This window comes from Gossypium hirsutum, chromosome D06 (assembly GCF_007990345.1).
Source record: "Gossypium hirsutum isolate 1008001.06 chromosome D06, Gossypium_hirsutum_v2.1, whole genome shotgun sequence".
Classification (NCBI taxonomy): domain Eukaryota; kingdom Viridiplantae; phylum Streptophyta; class Magnoliopsida; order Malvales; family Malvaceae; genus Gossypium; species Gossypium hirsutum.
In genome coordinates, this window is record NC_053442.1 from 37,931,909 (window position 1) to 37,952,001 (window position 20,093).

The 20,093-nt window shown below is 31.5% G+C and overlaps 1 pseudogene; it reads right to left on the bottom strand.

Annotated features, from left to right (window-relative positions):
- Positions 1 to 8,380: 8,380 nt before the first annotated feature.
- LOC121218521 (conserved oligomeric Golgi complex subunit 4-like) lies at positions 8,381 to 13,354 on the bottom strand (annotated as a pseudogene).
- Positions 13,355 to 20,093: the final 6,739 nt, after the last annotated feature.

The following is a 20,093-nucleotide window of genomic DNA, read 5'->3' on the forward strand; positions in this document are numbered from 1 at the left end:
AACAAAGTTGCATTTAGGCGAACAATGTGTACAGAACTTACAAATATTATTACACATCAGATTGGCCTATATTTTCCCCTTTATTTGACCTCTAAATAATACTTATGACTTCATTATTTGAACAGCACAATCTATTTACTCTAAAAGGCTTACAAACAAAATTTAGAGGTTTGTTCGAAATGTTTCAATCAGAATCGAATACGCTCGTGCAACCCGCTCTATATGTATAGGTACCCACTTCACCACTCCTTTAACGCGGCCTTGGCGTCATTCCTCTTGGTGCCCCATTTACTTAAGACATAAAACACAGAGGGGTAAGTTCAATAGAACTTAGTGGGAAAACCTTTTTTAACTAAGTCCTTATTCAATGATTTCATCATTTATTTCTCGTCCATAATTTTGACCCTATCAGTCGTACAGACTTCGCCATAAACTTTCATATTGGCTTTCCTTTCAAAGCTAATCAGCACTTGCCAAATTCTCAAAATACCATGTTTACCATTCATTCAGAGTCTACCCATAGGCGTTGTCTTCGAATGGTCACTACGAGAACCGTTCTTCAGATTACACCATGAAGGCGTTCATTTCCAAATATAGCTACAGAGGCTTTCTTTTTAGAGTCTCGCCACGAAGGCATCCTTTGAAAAAGATTGCCACAAAGGCTTCTTTTTTAACAGAGATCGCTACAAAACCTTTCTTTTTAACAGAGATCAACACAAAGGCTTCTTTTTTTACAGAGATCGCCACAAAGGCTTCCTTACGGAAATTGCCACAAAGGCACTTCTTTAGGTTGCGCCACAAAGGCGTCTCCTTACAGAGTACCACAAAGGTATTCCTTATCAGATATTTGCCACAAAGGTTTGCTTATACGGAAGTTGGTATCTTTGACGATAGGGATTCGCTTAAACTCATAATTATAAGGTTTGCCCCTCATCGATGGTACTCACCTAGCTATCCTTTACATATTCTATATGATGCCATAGCCCTGTCATGGTATTACACTATATGATCTTCAGACTGTCATGGAATTTTCCTTTTAGAGATTCGTGTTTTTAGTCCTAACGGACCCCTTTAGACGAATCCAGAGATAAACACAGACACTTCATGCATACTCATACTTGACAGACTTATTCCTTTCAGACTTCATCATAATAGAAACATTCATATTTACAGATGCAATGCACTTCATATCAGATTCGTTCAAACCGTGACTAACTCATGATAGACATGTTCATGCTTTCAAACATTTATGCATGCATACCATTCCTTTCCTTATCAGAGTCATAGACTCATGCTTTAGTAGTTTTAATTTCATGCTTTAGTCACTTTGCATAAAAATATCTAGACTACAACATAAATGTAAGAGTCAATCTTAGAGACTCACCTGTTAATCTTAATAGCAGTCTAGGTCTCTAACTTCACACATCCACATATGGACTCTTGAAGGTCACTATTTGTAAGACATAGGAATGCTGTCAAAATTTATTCACATAACTCTTATTTACATTCAGAACCTAAACAAACTCTGTGCATGGCCTTACTTCTTCATATTTCTATTTACACTCAAGCAAGCCCACTTTCACATGAGAAACTCATATGAGTCCAAAACACGTACCCCAGGTGAACAAATAACCCTATACTTGAACTTCAATCTTTAATTTTACCGTAGTAGAAAAATCCTCTAATCAATAACTATAGGAAGGTACCAATCGTGCTCTTTTAAATAGAAAGGAAAGGAAACTTTTCTTCCTTCAGAAGCTTTCTTAGTAAAAATCCTTTTTTTCATCATGACGTTTGACACGTGTCACTCAACTTTCAAATTTGCCCTCATTGGTGGCTTACAACTGTGAAAAAACGTGTATAAGAATCCAAAATCTTTTCATATTTTCAATTTGACCTATTGTTCATTCCTAACTATCTTGCTAGTGTATAACCTACACATTAACTAAACTAACTGGGCATGCCTTAATCTTTGCGACATCCCTTACCACTCATGAACACTTGACATCAATCTCTCCTTATATTCATACACATACTTTACAGAGGACATATCTTGCTTTTAAATTCCCATTATTGCCTATGCACCCTACTAGCATGTCGAAACACCAATTGGGCGAGTAAGATCGTGCCAACCAAATTTCCATTGTCCTACACGTCCAAACTCAAGACTTCACCAAGTTTGGGTGTTACAACCTAGGTTGGTCTTATGGCTTAATGTCTATTTTAATATTTTTGGCTTATTTAGGTACTTTTACCTGTAATGTTTGGAGTGATGAATTTTGATGCTTGATTAGTAAAAAAATGATGCATGATTATAAGTGTTTAATTATGCATTCTAATTTTGCTACGTTGTGATGCACTAAATGATATGTTTGATTGATGATCAAATAAGTTAATGTGTTTTAAGTTTGGTGTAAGTTTGGGTAAGTTTAGGTGTGTTTTGGTTAAGTTTTGGAATTATTGAAATGTGCATTTTAGGCCATTATATCATTTAGTCTTGAGACAGTAAAAACGTATCTTGAGACCTTAATAACAAAATTTACCATTCGGTGCAACACATTGAGTATGGTCTCAAAATTTACTATGTAAGTCTCGAGACAATCTCATTTAGGTCTCCAGACAAAGTGGTCTTTGTCTTGAGACATGGGTACATCGAAGCTAAAAAAACTTGCCCTATTTTAGGTCTCAAGACATCTTGTCTCAAGATAGCTAAACATTGAAATTAAATTAGGAAAATAAGGGAAGAACGTCCCGAGACTAGTCTTGAGACAGTGACCCTAATGTCTCAGACACTTCAACATTGAATAAAAAATCAATTTTATCATGTCTTGAGACATTAAACCCTTGCCTCGAGACCACTAGTAGAATTCGGACAAATGAGTTTGGGTCCGAATCCTAACTTTGTTTTTAACCTCTTACAACATCTGAAAATTTTAAACTTGCTCCATTAACTTCCATTGATTATATTCATATGTTTCAATTGAGCTTATATGTTATTTTATTTATTTTAATACATGTTATTTAATGGAATGATATTGAGTTAGTCTGAGTTGCTCCAACAATGTAATGTGATGTTATGCATTCGAATCCAACGATCGGGTCAGGTATGGGGTGTCACAATATCCATTAGTTTCATTATTTCTATTAAGTTTCTTACTATGAATAACACAATGACTCAATTTCGAAGAAATTTTTTGAACTTCAGTTGTACCTAAGATAACTATTTTAATTGATTTTTCTAACAAATTTTTTATCTCCATTATTGTATCACTTGAGCTTCTTTTGGATATTTTCTCTTAGTGGTTAAATTGCCTCTAAAATTCTAGCTCAAATACTAGTTTTTAAGCTCAAAAACATCGAGATGAGGTGAATTGATTATTCAAATGAGAAATTTAAAATTTAAAATTTAAATCTTGACACAATAATTTGTAGTGGTTCGACCTCAATTATCTACCTCCACTATCTTAGCTTTCCTCAACTAATCCCCAATTCACTAATTAGTATATTTCAAAGAAATTGTATAATCTTTATAATTCATTATCTTTTACTTAGGATAAGATAGAACCTTTTCCTAGTTTTTGTGGCTTAACTAAAAAACCTCTTCCCCTTTTACAAAGGTTAAAAAGATGTAAAAAGAATCTCTCTAAGGTAGGTGTTTACAAAATTAAGCTCTCTCAAAATACAAATAAACACTTGAAAGAATGAAAAATAAACTTAAAAAGGGTTTATGTACAAAATATGAGCATGGAAAGAATAAAGGTAAGAATGATGGAAATTAAACTCTTGAACTATGAATGTTGTTCTCTAACTTCTCTTAAGTGTTTTGAGGCCCTATTTATACCCTCTCTTTGTTTAGTAGTTGTTGAGGGAGTTTTTAGTTGGTGGAAGCATTAAATTTACGCATTTAAGACATTCTGCAAGTAGTATTGTTGATACCTCATGTAAAAATAGTTGTTAGAAATGTTTAGGTTTGATACCTTGAGAACAAGTATTGATACCTTGCTCCTCTAGTTTGTGCTTTTGGCTATTGGCTTCCTTTTGTATCGATGTCAAAGGTCAGGTATTGATACCTTGGGTCAGGTATTGGTACCTTTAAGTAGGGTACCAATATTTTACCCCCCTAGAAAGTGTTTTTAGCTATTATCTTGTAATCTATCAATATTTCAAGCTTGGGTATCAATACTTGGGACAAATATTGATACCTTAGAAAAATAAAACTAATAATCTCAAATCAACTCGAATTTGAAAGTGAAACTCAATCAAGTTCAAAACAAACTTCATATCACTAATTTTGAATTGATATTGAGCTTGATTTTCTACCAACTTGAACTTGGTTTGATTTAGTTACAAATTAAAAAAAATCGACACGAAGATTTGTAACATCAATCAAGGTAGTTAAAATCATAATATGGGTATATTATTTTTCTTGTGTTATTGTTATATACTTGTATCGGTGTGTTTCAATATACCATTTCAAATTCATTAGCATTTTTAAATATTTTTATATGGTATAACCTAATTTCTTGTTTCTTAATGACAAAATATGTATGCGTGAGAATATATTTTAATTACATATGTAATAGGCCAATTTAGCTCGGGCTCATAAAAAAATAATAAACCCAAAATAATAAACAAAGTCCAAAATTATATCATTTGGCCCGATTGGGATGGTCCATTACTTGAAAAGGTTGAAGGTCTATCTACAAGCTTGATGCATATGGAAACATAATATTCAAGGATATGCAATCTTAGATATGATATGTAATCTTAGATATGATATGCAATCTTAGAAGATATGATTTTGTAATCTTAGAGATTTAATTTGTAGATACCTTTTAATCTTAGCCGTTGATGTAATTAATCTGTACCGTTGGATTTGGGGAGGCTCAACTATAAATAGATGCCTCTCCCTTCATTGTAAAGGACGGAAGTGGGGAGTAATAATAATTCTTAGAGTATTTACTCAAATTTCTTTCTCTCTTGCGTTCTTATTTTGTTGATTTGTGTATAATTTATTTATTAATTTGTATATTGTTGATTTCAAATCTCTTTTCCCTTATTATTCATTTTCAATTCATTATTTCAAATTTGTTTACATTTTGTTTGGCCTTATATTTTTTATTTTATACTCTTTGTTTTAAATCCATTGGTCTTTGATTATTGATGCTATTTAATCCTCTATTTGTTATTTTAGTTTTTATTATTAAATTAATTATTTTAATATTATTAATACTATTATGTGGCATCATTAATCTTGTATCATTATTATTATTTTTTTATATTCATGCGCATGCATCGTTTTTATGTAATATATTTGTTTATATATAGTTTACGTATGCTTATATATGTTTATACATATGTTTTTTTCTATTTTACTTCCTAACTTTTATATACATATATATACTTTTATATTTAGTTTCAATTTTTTTTTACTTTGTATATATGTACATGTATGTATTTATATTTTTCTAATGAATTTATATATATACGCACATGTCTATGTTTTTTATTTGCTTAATACAAACTTATATTTCAACACATATGTTATAATATATATATGTATATTTATATATTTTTCTTATTTTCATAAATGCATTATATATTTTTTGTTATAAATTCTATAGTCCAAAATTTATATGTAAACCCACGTGTATGTCTTTTATTCTTTATAATTTCATGTATATATTTTGTACCTTTTTTCTCTTTATGTTTTTGTTTATTTCCTTCATTTGATTATTGATTTATGTTTTCATTTATATTTTGTTCATTTGATACTTTACATGTCGTTGTTTTTTATGTACATTAATTTCGTTTATTTCTATGTCATTGTTGTATTTATTATTGTATTTTACACTTAATGTAGCATTACATCATTTTTTTACTCGATTTCAAAATTTTCAAAATCGAGATAATACTCGTATTTAGGATTTTCAAGGAAATTGAGCCCTAACGTATTGAGTTCCAATTTTCTTCGTTAAATCTAACAATCGAGAATTTCTCATTAATCAAAAAATAAAAGAAAAGCTTGTTGTTGGGAATTTAATATGTTGTATCCTAACGTATTGGATGTGACGTATTGATTTCTCGAGACAAAGATTTTTAAAAAATAATAATAACAAAGGAAATATTCCAAGTTTAGGATTTTGAGAAATTGTGCCCTAACGTATTGGGCCGCAATTTCTTTATAAATCTTAAACAAATGAATATTATTTAAATTTTATTACACGAGTATTTTGGACTAATTCATTTTTGAGGAATTAGAATGCCGTGCCCTAACGCATTGGGTGTGACATTTTCTTTCTCCGAAATGATAAGAGTCTTAATAAGTAACGTTTTTTAAGTTTTTATTAATGATCATATTTTTAAATTTTCTACATTAAGACACTAATTAATTAACTAGGTATCAATTTTGGGCGTTACGAGGGTGCTAATCCTTCCTCGTACGTAACCAACTCCCGGATCCATTTTCTAAAACTCGTAGACCAAAGCTATTTTTTAGGTGATCCAATCACACCTCAATAAAAGATTGGTGGTGACTCCCAATTTTATTTTTTTAAAGTCAACAACTAATTTTTGTGTTTTTCCAAAATAGAAATGGTTTCGACAATATATATAAAAATATTTATATACAAATATAAATTTTAAATTAGATTTATAACTTAAATTAATTATTTTAATTTTAATTTTAAATGTATTTATAAAAGTAAAAAAATTAAAATAAAAAAATAAATCTATTTAAAATATTAAAATGTCATACCAACCAATATGGGGCTCATATGCATCGAAATAAGCAAATATTCACCATTACAAATTGAAACAAGATGAAGTGATTAAAACACACGAAACTTTTGAACCAAACAAATTTTTTGCGGTGAACCAAAAGAACTTTTTTAAATAAAATACTAGCATTAATAAAAACCATGAATATAAAGAATACAAACACATGGCATTTAGTACAAATAATAAATAAGGCATTACAATTTGATGCACAAATATTATGTGCGTAAAATAATCCCAAAAAAGAGAAAGACAAACTGACGGTAAATGCAACACTAAAAGAATTTAAAACAAATCAAAGATGCATCACTTTGATCAAACTATTGAAAATTGTGTCCTAATCTCACCATCAACAGACCAACTTGACGACGAACTCTAGTCAACCATAAAACTACTACCAAGAACCCCAAGAGACCTACCGCACAATGATGCATAAAAGACCAAATCTTTGATGGCTTATCCTCCTCATCATCTCAGATTCTAATTTTACAAATACCGTCACTATGCTTTATCATGACAATGCCCTCCGAGAAAGGTTCTCAATAGATCTGGTAGCACCCTTGACAAATCTCATAGATACACTAAAAGACAACTAGAAACTAAAAACTAAAATCATTATTGCTTCTAAAAAAACATAGTGAACCAAATAAAACCACATAATGTGAAATATAATGTGAAATGTAATTAAAGATAAAATAAAATGAAGGAATACTATTAAAGAAGTCACAACCAACAATCAGCCCAAAACCAAAGGTGCTGCCAACAAAGCTAAGATTTAGCAAAAGTTGAGCAATTAAGATCTTTTCCTAAAGAAAAAAAAGTTGTCAATCAAATATACGTGAACCAAATGAAACATAAAATACTTAGATACCAATTTAGACTAAAAATGATGCTTTCATCGTCGACAATCATAAAAGTATTTGGTACCATAGAAATTTATCACTTTTCTGAGAATTTAACTAGTGGGAGAGCGATTCCCATATTTGGCATGTTAAAAAGTATCATCTTTTTTGGGAATATTTCTTTCCCTTAGCCATGAGAATGTGATTCATTGAAATAATGACGGCAAGTAACATTTTCATATAATTGGAAAGTTATTTTATTTTTGAGACAAAACTTCCCCTTCTTAATTAATTTTTCATTATTTTATACAATATTTTTCACCATAAAATTGTAAAAATTATTTAATTTAATATTTATTTTAAATATTTTCAAATTAGATTTTGAATTAAGATTAAATTTAAATACATATTAATTCTAAAATATATTTTAAATTTAGTCATTTATTAATTTATATTTCAAAATTTATTTGAAATAAGATTTATTTTAAGTTGAAAACTTTAAAATGATAGAGCAGTTGCTAATATCAAAAGAATTTTATTGGACTGCAAAATGAGAATAAAACATACCTTAATTAACCATCCACAACCATGCATAGCATAGACGTAGAGGCAGAAACAAAAGAAAATCATCATCGAAGTGAAATGGCTCCCACCGAAGACACTGAGGTCCACAATTTAAATATTTCCATGAACTTTTAAAACAATCAATAAATTGCCAAAAAAGATAAGTTTGGTCACAAACTCAATAGTCAATTAATCCAGAAGATGTACTCTGTTTGATACTTTATATTATTTACTCATATCAATGACAATGGCAAAAGGCCAAGAATGCAAGACAATTATCATTATAAAAGGGAGATACTTTACGGGGTCTTACAATTTCAAAGCAGCAATTACTTCAGGTTTAAAATCAACCCTAAGACTCAAAACTCTCCTAACCTCAGCAGGGGTCAGTCTCCAGGTCATTGGTCCTGAGTTCTCACCCCAGAAATCCAGAATTTCGGAAACCTTTTCCAAGTTCAGGATCGTTGCCATTTGTGTAAGACGAGCAAATTTGTCTCTCACTGTCTTCTGTGTCATCCCCGAGAAATGGCTTACCAAGCTCTGGTATCTCTGTCAAGCTGAAGCCCTCCGAGCTGACTAAACCTTTTCTGCATCATTATCACTTCCAGCCGCTTCACGATGAAGTCAAGCACCAAACGTACAAATGCATCGTAGTTGTTACCAGTCATTAGAGGTTGGAGCCAAGCCACATTAATTTCAACTGCATGAAGAAGCCTCTGTACCCACGGATCATTAACCTCATTATCTGCATATTCAGACTCTGATAGTTCATAGCAGATGGTTGCTACACTGTCTAATACTGGGCGGATTCGAGGTGTCACAGTTGCCACAAGTTGTTCCATACCAGCATTCAAGGCTTGTCTGAAAGTGTTGCTTAAGTCAGCCAGCTCAGACAAACAAGATTTCACCTTTTCTCTTTCAGCCGGTGCAGGAAACACCTGAAGAGAATGCAAAATGGTAAATACAGTGTGGATACTTAGATAACAACACAAGCTTGAAAACAGGTTAATGCACATAAGCACCAGCAACAGAAGCAAAATTCAGCGTGTTCCAAGAAACTATTTATCACAAGCCCTGAATTCATCAGAGAAAGTACAAAAGTCATCACACAACTCTTATCATATCATATAGTAGGATCACTGTTTGGTACCAACATAATGTATATAAGTTATAGCATAGCTAGCAATTGGACCAATCTGCATTCATTGATTCCAACATCAAAAATAGAGGCTGCAAGAAACAAGATATCAAAGCTTTTCCAGTTAGTCTAAATTTCTAAACTGCACTTTTTCTCTTTTTAGGTGCATGAACCATTCGGTCATATGCTCAGCAAGAATTGGCACCGAAGCTGGTTCAAGAAAAAACAACCTGAGAATATTATGAAGTTCTAACTTGCAAAATCTCTAATATCATGACATACTCTAGTACAAAATCTTCAAGAACTTTCGGATACATTAGCACTAACCAGTTAACTTCTTAAATAATGCACAACTATAAAATGGATTACAATTTAATATATTAGGGAACATAAAAGCCCACTTTTGAAACTTTATCATGTATTCAGCATCCAACTTAAATCGATTACAATTGGTGAAGTTGTCCAATTTGAATATAAGTCATAAGAAACTCAATACTTGACTAGCATTGATAGCACCACCAATATTATCCCTAACGTGTAGTCCAATATTAACAATAAAAACAAATGAGCCTAAAATGTGGGCAGAAAAAATAAGTAGCAACAAACAAGACAACAAACTTGGGCCGTTATGTTGTTCCATGTCATGCACCCAACCTAAACACTAATACAATAAGTGGGGAGGCCTAACTTGAGTATAAAGCCGCATCAAACACATACATAACTGATTGAAGATAACATTGCTTAACAACTTATATAAAACGCTTCAAATATGTCTACAAAAGGATAAGGCCTTGTCTTCAATATAGAACATGGGAGTAGCTTGGCCAGTGATGGAGGGGTGCATTTAAGCATCAGAATTGTATATCTTTTAAGCCAAAAATTCTATTTGTACCTGAATATCTCTGTGGGATTTGACCTACTCAATGACCCTATGTTAAAATTTATGGAGCACATCCGATTTGATTCACTAGAAAATCAATATGTATTTGTACGGAGACTTGGTTTTATTATGAATTGCTGGCGTACCTATCAATACACAATCAAATCAACGTGTATTGTACAATGAACTTCAATACGCTCGTGGTTAATTTGGTTCAGGCCGAATTAAAATTTTAATACTTTTTTTTTAGCCCAAAAGAACTTATAAACATATTTTCTAAATACTTTAAACTAAAAGTAAAAATTTTAGGCTTTTTCTTAGCAAGATAACATGAAACCTTTTATTTAAAAATATATACTACAAAACAACCATGGTTTCTATTTCATTTACAGAATGACTCAATCCTATTAATATGTAGTATAGATATAATATTTTTGATTTATCTTACGTGTATATATATGTTTCTTTTAGTTAATTCTAAATTTGTACCGCATCTTGGATATGATACTCAATACTAGAAAATGAGATTTCGATTCATGAACATATCTTGGGTTAACAAATGTAGCTGCATATACAATAGCATTGTTCATGGCCATTGCACTAGTGAAATTTTCCTTTATCTCACACAACTTTCTCTTAAATACTACAATCATAGCTCAAGAAACATTTTTGATGACATTAGAGTTATTTATTACATTTTCAGCCTTAAACTCATAATAACATTAAAAAACTAAATCTGTACCTTTCAGCCTTAAACTCTTATGCTTTTGCATGATGCTATTAGTCAGGTGGCTAAACAAAGGCTTGTTATGGTTAACTGTTTTTGATGTTTTATCCCTACAGAACAAAAAAAAAAAAAAAAAAAGAAGTTAAGAAAATTCACTCAGAGTTTCTACTTTCCTTCAAACCAATCTTTCCTTGAAAGTTGAATTCTCACACAATTGTTCCCATTCAAATACTCGCAGTGATACATCTTCCTACATATCCTCAGAACTCAGCCTAACACCAGACTTACCAAACTCCCTAAGTATAAGTTTATCAAAGATTACCCAGTTCATAAAATCATAACAACAAGATCCAACCATTGGCAGTTAAATGATGTAACTTTAATTCACTGAGCAAGCAGATAATAATAGTGATCCTTTTATTAACTTTATTTAATAGTTTATTTTCTCTTTTCCTCTCTTTGTCTGTGCCCCACTGTCCCTATGAACCTTGTCTCTAGATCTGAGCTTTCTTAAACTGTAATTATGGAGAACCATCAATGTTTTTATAACTCCTAAAACCAGAAAGAAATAACTATATACTTGAAATAAGTAAACAAATCATGGAAATTCACTAATATGCCGCAGGTGATAAATTGTAAGCAATTAGATGCATGAACAAATTAGAAGAACAAAAAGCAGCTAAACCACTGACCTCGGCACACTGCTCTTCAATTTCATGTTTTAGTTTCAGGACATACTCACTGCTAAGATCTATATTATTCAGTGCTGTAGCTATCTCGGTCCCAGTCTTTTGAACACCATGACCACCCAAGAACAGCTTTGCCCCAAGATTTGGTTCTCTTAATTTTAGTTGCAAAGCTTCATAGTATTCATTATTCAGCAACTACTAGCACCGCTCAGTACCGCAACCACGGAGCTAATATTAGAAGTAGAAATTGCCCTTCGCAAGCAACTTTGCAAAACATAAAACACATCATCCACCATTGAAGTAGTAAGGCTATCAGATACATGTTCATCAATCCCAATTGCTTTCCTCAATTTTCCACCATAAAGAATCCCTCCAAAATCACGTAAAAACCAGTAACATCTTGAACAACTTTGCTAAAACTTCCTGCCCTAAAAGCTTTAGTGGCCCGCAGGACTAAATCTGGATCCACAGTTGGCATCCCCTTGATCTTTGAGATCATATATTCTGTGTAATCTTCACCAAGTTGCATCAAGGACAGTATTTCTTCTAAATACACTCAATCTCCCTCGGATTGGGTCCTTCGGGTGCTCCAACAGTTAACAAATGATTATTCTGAGCATTGATCTCAGAAGACAACTTAGCCAATTTCCTAAATTCCATATATTTTTTCAAAATCAAAGAACCCCTTGAATCACATTCCTCTTGTAACTCAATATTGCATACGCCACTCCATCTTCTCCACAAGACTCCTTAAAATCTCGTCATTTTCCTCGACAGCCAAACAATATCTTTAAACAAATAGTCAAACACCAACAAAATTTACTTGATGGTTCTGATTTTGTCCATGGCTCTGTTCCACTAACTCAATCAAATGCTCATATTCTAATCTAGATCTCATTCCAATCACTTTCTTCAAATACCCAACATAAATTTGCAAGCCTTCTTCATCAAGCCCCAAGGGCGAATAAAGCTTAATAAATCTCAAAATAGTAGGATGATCCCTTTGATCCACGCAGCCGTGAGTTTCTTCTTTACAATCCCTTCCAGCAGCTTCTTCGACGCTAACAACTGTTTCCTTTGGTCGGATTCAGAATCCTTAAACTTATCATCGATCTCCAGAAACGTCCGTACGTATTCGGTGGCTGACTCATAATCCTCAGCGTCGAGAGCGCTTTTGACGCCATCGATGCAATTCCCCCTCTCTACAATGGCGTCAATGCGGAGGAGCGTGGAGTTAACGCGGGATTGAGCGAGGTCGAGTTCGCGGACCTTGCGGCTGACTTGGTTGGCGAGGTCACAGGTGGAGGTGATGTTGGAGAGCATGTGATCGGATTCGGCCTTGACGATGTCGAGAACGTCAGCGGATCTTTGAGGTTGTTGAGAGTCTTGTCGAGGTCGGAACGCTGGGAGAGGAGGGTGTCGAGGTCTAGATCGAGGGCTCGCTGGTAAGCGACGCATTCGTGGAGGAGACGCGTCATGGCTCCCACGTCGGTAAGGGAGCGGACGTAGTCGAGGGCCTCGGGAGTGCCGAATTTAACTGAGGTGTCAGTTCGGTGCTCCGCTGATTCGGCTGGTTTGGGGAGGGAGCTGCTTCTCATCAATGGCATTTCTTTCTTCCCTCAATGCTAACCTTTCTTGGGAGGTTCTGACTCAGATTTAGCTTCGTTTTTCGACTTTACGCATTACTATGATAACGGTTTGCTTAACTGATAAGGCTAAACTATCCATTAGTCCCTCTAAAATTACCAGTTCCTATTTTATTCACATTAAATAAATTTATCAATTTAAGCGCTGCTGTTGATAACTTCAGCATTTTGGTCACCAAACAGAATGCTAATTGTGCCTGTGAAGTACATGCCTGTGAGTACATGTCATAAATTAAATTCCCTAAAAATTAAGTCATTTTATCCAAACGATCGTATTTTAATGCCATCTATAACTGTAGTAGCAGCTCTTCTCCTCTCACTCTCACTCATCTCTACCGTCACTTCCCAATACTATTCTTACCACCAGTGCCTTAATTCTCCATTTGGCACTTCGCATGCGCCACTTGATACCAACATCAGATCCTGTGACGTCGTCGACGGTGCTTGCGGATATGAGGACCTCGTCAAGGTTGGTTACAACATGATAACGACAGGTTTAAGCAATGCTTTGTTTCAGCGTGAGCAGATATGCAACACCTGTTTCTAGCTATGGTGTGTGGATGACATGCGATAGTGTATACCCGGAACATCTATCATTGTCACCTCCATCAACTTTGTGCTCTCATTATGGGTTCAAAAATGAGGGCAATGAGTGTTGTATTCTGTCAACTACACTTGTGCGTCCCATTGAAGCTTTTGAGAGTTGCCATTTAGAAAGCTAGCAATATGTCTGTCCAGCATCGAAGGTTATCTAGTATCAAATGTATATAAAATCTTCCCATCTTTCATTTAAGCTATTTTCCTCGAGCTAAAACAACAATTTAAGCAAACTAAAATCTGAGTTTCTTACGTTGCAGTTTCAAGTTGGATTTGTTGGGGCAAACCAAAACGATTTAAATTTTTTGGGAATTTAATTTAATAACATATAAAAAAAAACACACATGCAGACACAATCGTTTGATGCTTAATGAGTGACCAAATGCTAAAGTTATTAATAGTAGTCCTTAATAATATTATCTTAGATATAAAAATAGGAATGACATGATTTTAAGATAATTTACCATGTTTTACGACTCAAATATCAATTTTTAATTAATTGGTTTAATTGGACAAAATTGAAATAAGAAAAAGAAAATCAGAATATTATAAATAATATAAATAAACAATCTATATCATATATCATATATATATATAAGGTACAACCATTAAATTATGAATCTATGTTTTTTCTATTTAGATAAATATTTAATTAAATAAAAAATTAATTAGATAATTAATTATTTATTATATATATTATTATATAAACATTTATTTATTATATATATTATTATGTATGTAAATTTTGATTTTAACATAAATTTTAAAAAATTAATTATCTCATTTTTAAAAGTATTTTTAAGTTATAATTGATCTATTCATTAGATTTCATTATTTTTTCAAATAACTTTAAAAATAATTATTACATATTTATATTATTTAAATATTTAATTAGATAAATAGAATTTTTAAAGTTTAAATAAATATTTAATTAGATAATTTATCATTTGATTCAATTTAAATATTTATTTAAATATTATCGATATTAATATATATTATAGATTTTTGATATTAACATAAAAATGTTAAAATTCATTATCACATTTTTAAAAGAAGTATTTCTTTTAAATTACATAATTGAGTTATTCATTAGGTTTTATCATATTTTCCGAACAACTTTATGAATAATTATTATATATTTATATTACTTAATAATATAATGCAAAAAATAAATTTGAATAATCAATATTTAAAATAATATATTTAATAATTAAATTTTAAAATTTAAAACCAAAGTTTTATTATCTAGAATTTAAATAATCCAATATATATCATAATTTATTTTAAAAAATAAAAATTACCTATTTGATTAGATTTTCAAATAATCAAACATATATTATCTCTTTTTTTTTATGTAATATATATATTTGTATTCAATTTTTCATTATAATATTAGATTACATCTTAAATCATAAGTATATTAAATCATCATTTCTTAAATTTATAAATTAATATTTAAATCATAAATTATTTTTAAATTTAATTACTCACCGTTAACTCTATAAATATTATAGCGTAATAAAAACTTTTTTTTCAATTTAAACTTTTCATTTTAAAAGATGCTTTTTTCTTCTTCTTCTTGCTTACTTACACATTCATTTTTCAAATTTGCTTTTATTGAGTAATTTTATTTTGTTTTTATGTTTCAACTAACTTGAATTTTTCAATGTTTTAATATATTTATTTATATTTTTAATGTTCACTCAATGTATTTTTAATAATATTTTTTGTTGTGATATTAATTAAAGAAATTTTTAAAATATGCCTTTGTAATCTAAATTAATATTTAAACAATTTTATCATTATAATTAAATAAATGAATATTTATCAATACATTATTATATAATTGACAAATGTGTAAAGTTGATGGTTAGTTTGTTGAATTTTTAGATTTAGGATTAATTGATAGAATTTGTAAACATTGGAAAGCTAAATTTTGTATTATATAACATTAAAAAGGTAACCGTTAACTATTTAACACAAAAATATTAAATTTCGATAGCATCCGTAACTAAAATAAAAAAATTAAATCTAAATACCAAGTAAAAATACGCTATATTTTAAGTACTATCTTTTTTCAGTTTACCCTAAAAAATTTCACCTACAATATAATTGTGACTATATCTAATATATTTATAAGCTTGAATTAAACAATCAAAGTCTACTAGGAGTACTATGTAAAGTTCATTTTAATCTCTTTACTAAAAAATTGCTTCAAATTAATTTTTATATATTAAAAATTTATTTAGATAATTTACATCACTAAAATTTGTCATTAAATTGTTGATAATTTGAACAAAATATATCATATCACATTTATGTATCTTTAAATATTCTTTTGTTGAAAAACCTCATAGAACACATTTCCAAAAGCTCATGAATTTTCCATTTGTTGACTACTTTCCATTTGTGGCTATTTCACTTTACGAACTTGATTATTTATATAATTTAATTTTCAACATTGACCATTTTTACCTTGATTATAAAGACATGGATTATTTTTTTAGCCAATGTTTGATTATTTATGTTAGATTTTTATGATTGATTAGTTAAGTAGTACACGTATCAATTTTATTGTAAATTTACAATATGAAAGATAATTCTATAGTAATTTTTAAGTAGATGATCTAAAATGAATTATCTTGCTATAGGAGAGGGACTTCTAGTACCGCTTTAACCCGATAGAAAGCAATCCAGCTGGGAACTCTACTTTTATCTAACATCTCTTAATTTAAAAAGGAAAAAGAAAAAATCTTAGTGCCTGGGAGGCGCGAAAGTCTTAAGTTAAACGACGCCCGTTTTCATTCATGTCTATATAAATCATAAAATGTACCAACGTCTTCTTTAGCGAGATTCATTCGCAAATGGAAAAACCCTAAAATTTCATATATTTCTTATTTGCCAATATCAATTCTCCATTGTTTTTTGTTTATATTTTATCAATTAAGAAAAAAAGTAGTTTGAAACATGGTCAAGAAAGTTGCTTCTAGAAGAGAGTTGTTGGGAACGATGGAGCGGCATCCGAAGAAGAGGAAGAAGAAAGCGACGATATTGATCCTTCTATGTCCGAACGCTCTGTCTTCACAAGCGCAAAGGAAGAATGGTTTCTTTTTCGTTTTTCTTTTTTCTCTCTCGTATTTTCTTGTGCAATTGCTTCAAGATATTTATTTTATATTCGTTTTACTGATCATTCCCGCTGATATCGAAATGAAAGAAAATTAGTAAAATGCCATAAGTTTATTTTGACATTGTCAACATTTTTCGTTGTTTTTGTTTTACTGAACTGGACTGTTTGTTTATTGAGAAGAGCTCTGGGAAACGGAATTTTGCTTGAAGTTCACATTGGGTTGTGAAATCTATTGTGAAATTAATTATTGTTAGAGCTGGTGGCATTGCTTATTCTTAGATCATTGTAGTTCTGCTTTCCCAATAATTTAAATAAACGGAAGTTAAAGAATATATAATTCGTAGATTGGTTTTGCATTTGAAAAGTTTTGGAAAAGTTAAAAGAATATATATCCGTAAGATTGGTTTTTGCATTTGAAAAGTTTTGATTATAAGTTTCAGAACATGTTGGATATTGGCATTTAGTTTTGTGGCCAATTACGTGACTAATTTATTTTGGAAAATTTGCTATGGAACTTGAATGTGTTGCTGTTCCTCTTCTTGTTTTTTCAGTTCTAAAAGCAATTGTACTTTAGTTGTTTCTGTCAAGAAGATAACTGCCTTCTTGTCCAAAATGATGACCGGATCTTGATTACTTCTTTATCCTGGTGCAGTTTTATTATCCTACCATCGTGCAAAGTAAATTCACCATAAATTATTATGATGCATGGGCGAAAATGATGATGAGTCACATGTTATAGTATTATTTGATGCCAATATTATGAGTGCATGGTCGTTTTTATATTATTTTGGGAAAAACTTTCTCGAAGCCCTTTTTTTTTTCACCCTTAATTCATTGAGGTTCTCTCCATTTTATGTATACAATGATGTTTTATAATATGACTATTTATTTGTTTCTTTATGAAAATTTCATTTGATAGATGAAACTTATCTATTACTAAATTCCTATGCATGCTATCACTGTGAAGGTTTCTCCTTGAGCTATCATTAATTCTTTGATCTCGGTTTCCTATTTGTTGAGGAAATTGTTTGTAGTTTTCACAGTTCTCTATAGGCTTTGTTGCCTTTATTAAGTTTACAAAGCTGGATTTCTTTGGCCTTTTCGTATGCCAGGTTTGCCTGATGCAATTCAGTGTGTTGATAAGTTTTACCAAAGGAAAATCACATTGGTGGTGGCTCATGGGATATAATGGGGTCCTCTCTTGGAAACTTTCTCACAATTTTTTAAAGATTGACCGCAATGATTCCCCTCTACGGCTTCTAATGGAAGAGGATCTCTGAGGAAATGCGCCATTGGCATCACATGTGTTTCTCTCAGCACTCATCAAAAGCCCAGGAGATGTACATCACGAGTAATGAGTTGTGTACCGAATAGGTCCCCTTCTTGATGTGTTGCGGAGCCTTGATGAAGAAAGGGTGACTCAAACATTTGAGAGAGATCAATGAAAGATTGGTGCCGGCAGGAGTATGATCCTGTATTGATAATGCCGGAGGTTGTCAATCTCATGTATGAGGTATAATTACTCTTCTTTTTCTACTTTCATGTATTATCTTTTGGTACTTGCATTGGACAATTTGCCATCATGCTAACTAGAAAAGGTGAAACTGTTATTTAGTTTGTTTTTGTTTTTCTTTTTGGTTTATGCTTTAAAATCTTCTAATTGTAAGAACAAGCTGCAGGTATGTGGTGAATGATAAATGATTATTGTGCACAGAGATGGAGCACACCAGTCAATTTATCTAGTCCCTGTGGATGGATTAAGTTTCTGTCTCCCTCTCATCTTTACTCGCATCCAGTTGCAAAAATTTTTTTGGTGGTTAAGAGGGCTTTGTTTAACACGATACCTATCTTATAGTTTAGGCAAATGAGCATGGGGTGTTATTCTAATTGCATTTGCGTTTTGTACAATTTTTTATGCTATTCTGATGATTTATTGATGATTTAGATATCAATATCTAACACTTAGGAAACCATCATATGTTGTTTTGCGCTTGCATTTTGGTATTGTTTCTTGTAGGTTCTTATCTTGAATGAAACTTATTCTTTTCCCATAAATAATTTTAAAGAGTTGGTTATGAAACATAATATCTAGTTGTTGTTTTTGTTTCCCCATTATCATTGTTTTTAAGATATATAAAGAAAGTGGTACACATGGAGTAGGTTGGGTTTGATCAAATTTGCTGAGTTCCTTATGATTCAAAATTTCTGATTATTATCTCATATTCGGTATGTTGCTCTAGCTGATTAGATAGCTCACGTATATGTATATTAGTTTTTATTTTGTTTTGCCCTGCGACTTCTCCTTGCTTTTGTTTACTGTCTAATTGCTCACAGTTTTGATGTTTCCCACCCTATTAGATGATCAGGCCTTGTTTATAGATTTTGAAAAGTTCTTGAAGCTGTTGATATATCATGAATTGGCTTTGGCTGGCAACAGTTTCTGGTATTTCACTGCAAAGTTTTTATGCACTTTTTCTGTCTGTGGTTTTCATTTTGATCTCCACCTCATCAAGTAGACATGTTTGTCAGGGGGTTTATGCATTGCTTTTTTTCAATAGAAAGTGCGGACTGTTGGTCACGTTTAGCTAAATGTAGGAAAATGAGGTATGTGTGCTTTGTGTACAATTCTAGTATGTTGATTTCCCCTTCTGTGATTGTTTTATTATGTCATCTGGAATTGTTGTCCCTTTTGTTTGGTTCAAATTATTGTTTTCTTTTTGTACATGGTGCATTCTTAATGTTTGCTTGTCGCTGTGAGTTTTTTTTTCTTTAATTATCCAATCATTTATGTTCATCCATCATTCTGGAAACCAAGGTTTATATCATTTTAATTTATCACACTTTATTTCCTTATTGTTCTGTCTTTATGTAGGAGACAATGGATCTGGACCTTTGCAACCTTTGCTTAAAAAGTTCATTGGCTTTTTTTGGAGAATAATTATTGCCTTCACCTTTAGAGACTTCAGCAAGAGCACAGCTGACCGCTTACCCTATGGGCTGGGATTACATCCTTGTAAGGAAGTAGGTCTAATTCTTGATCATCTATAACTTTTTATTTGTCTTCTTTCTCTGTAATGTAATGTTCTTTCTCTTGAGATGAAGGCTT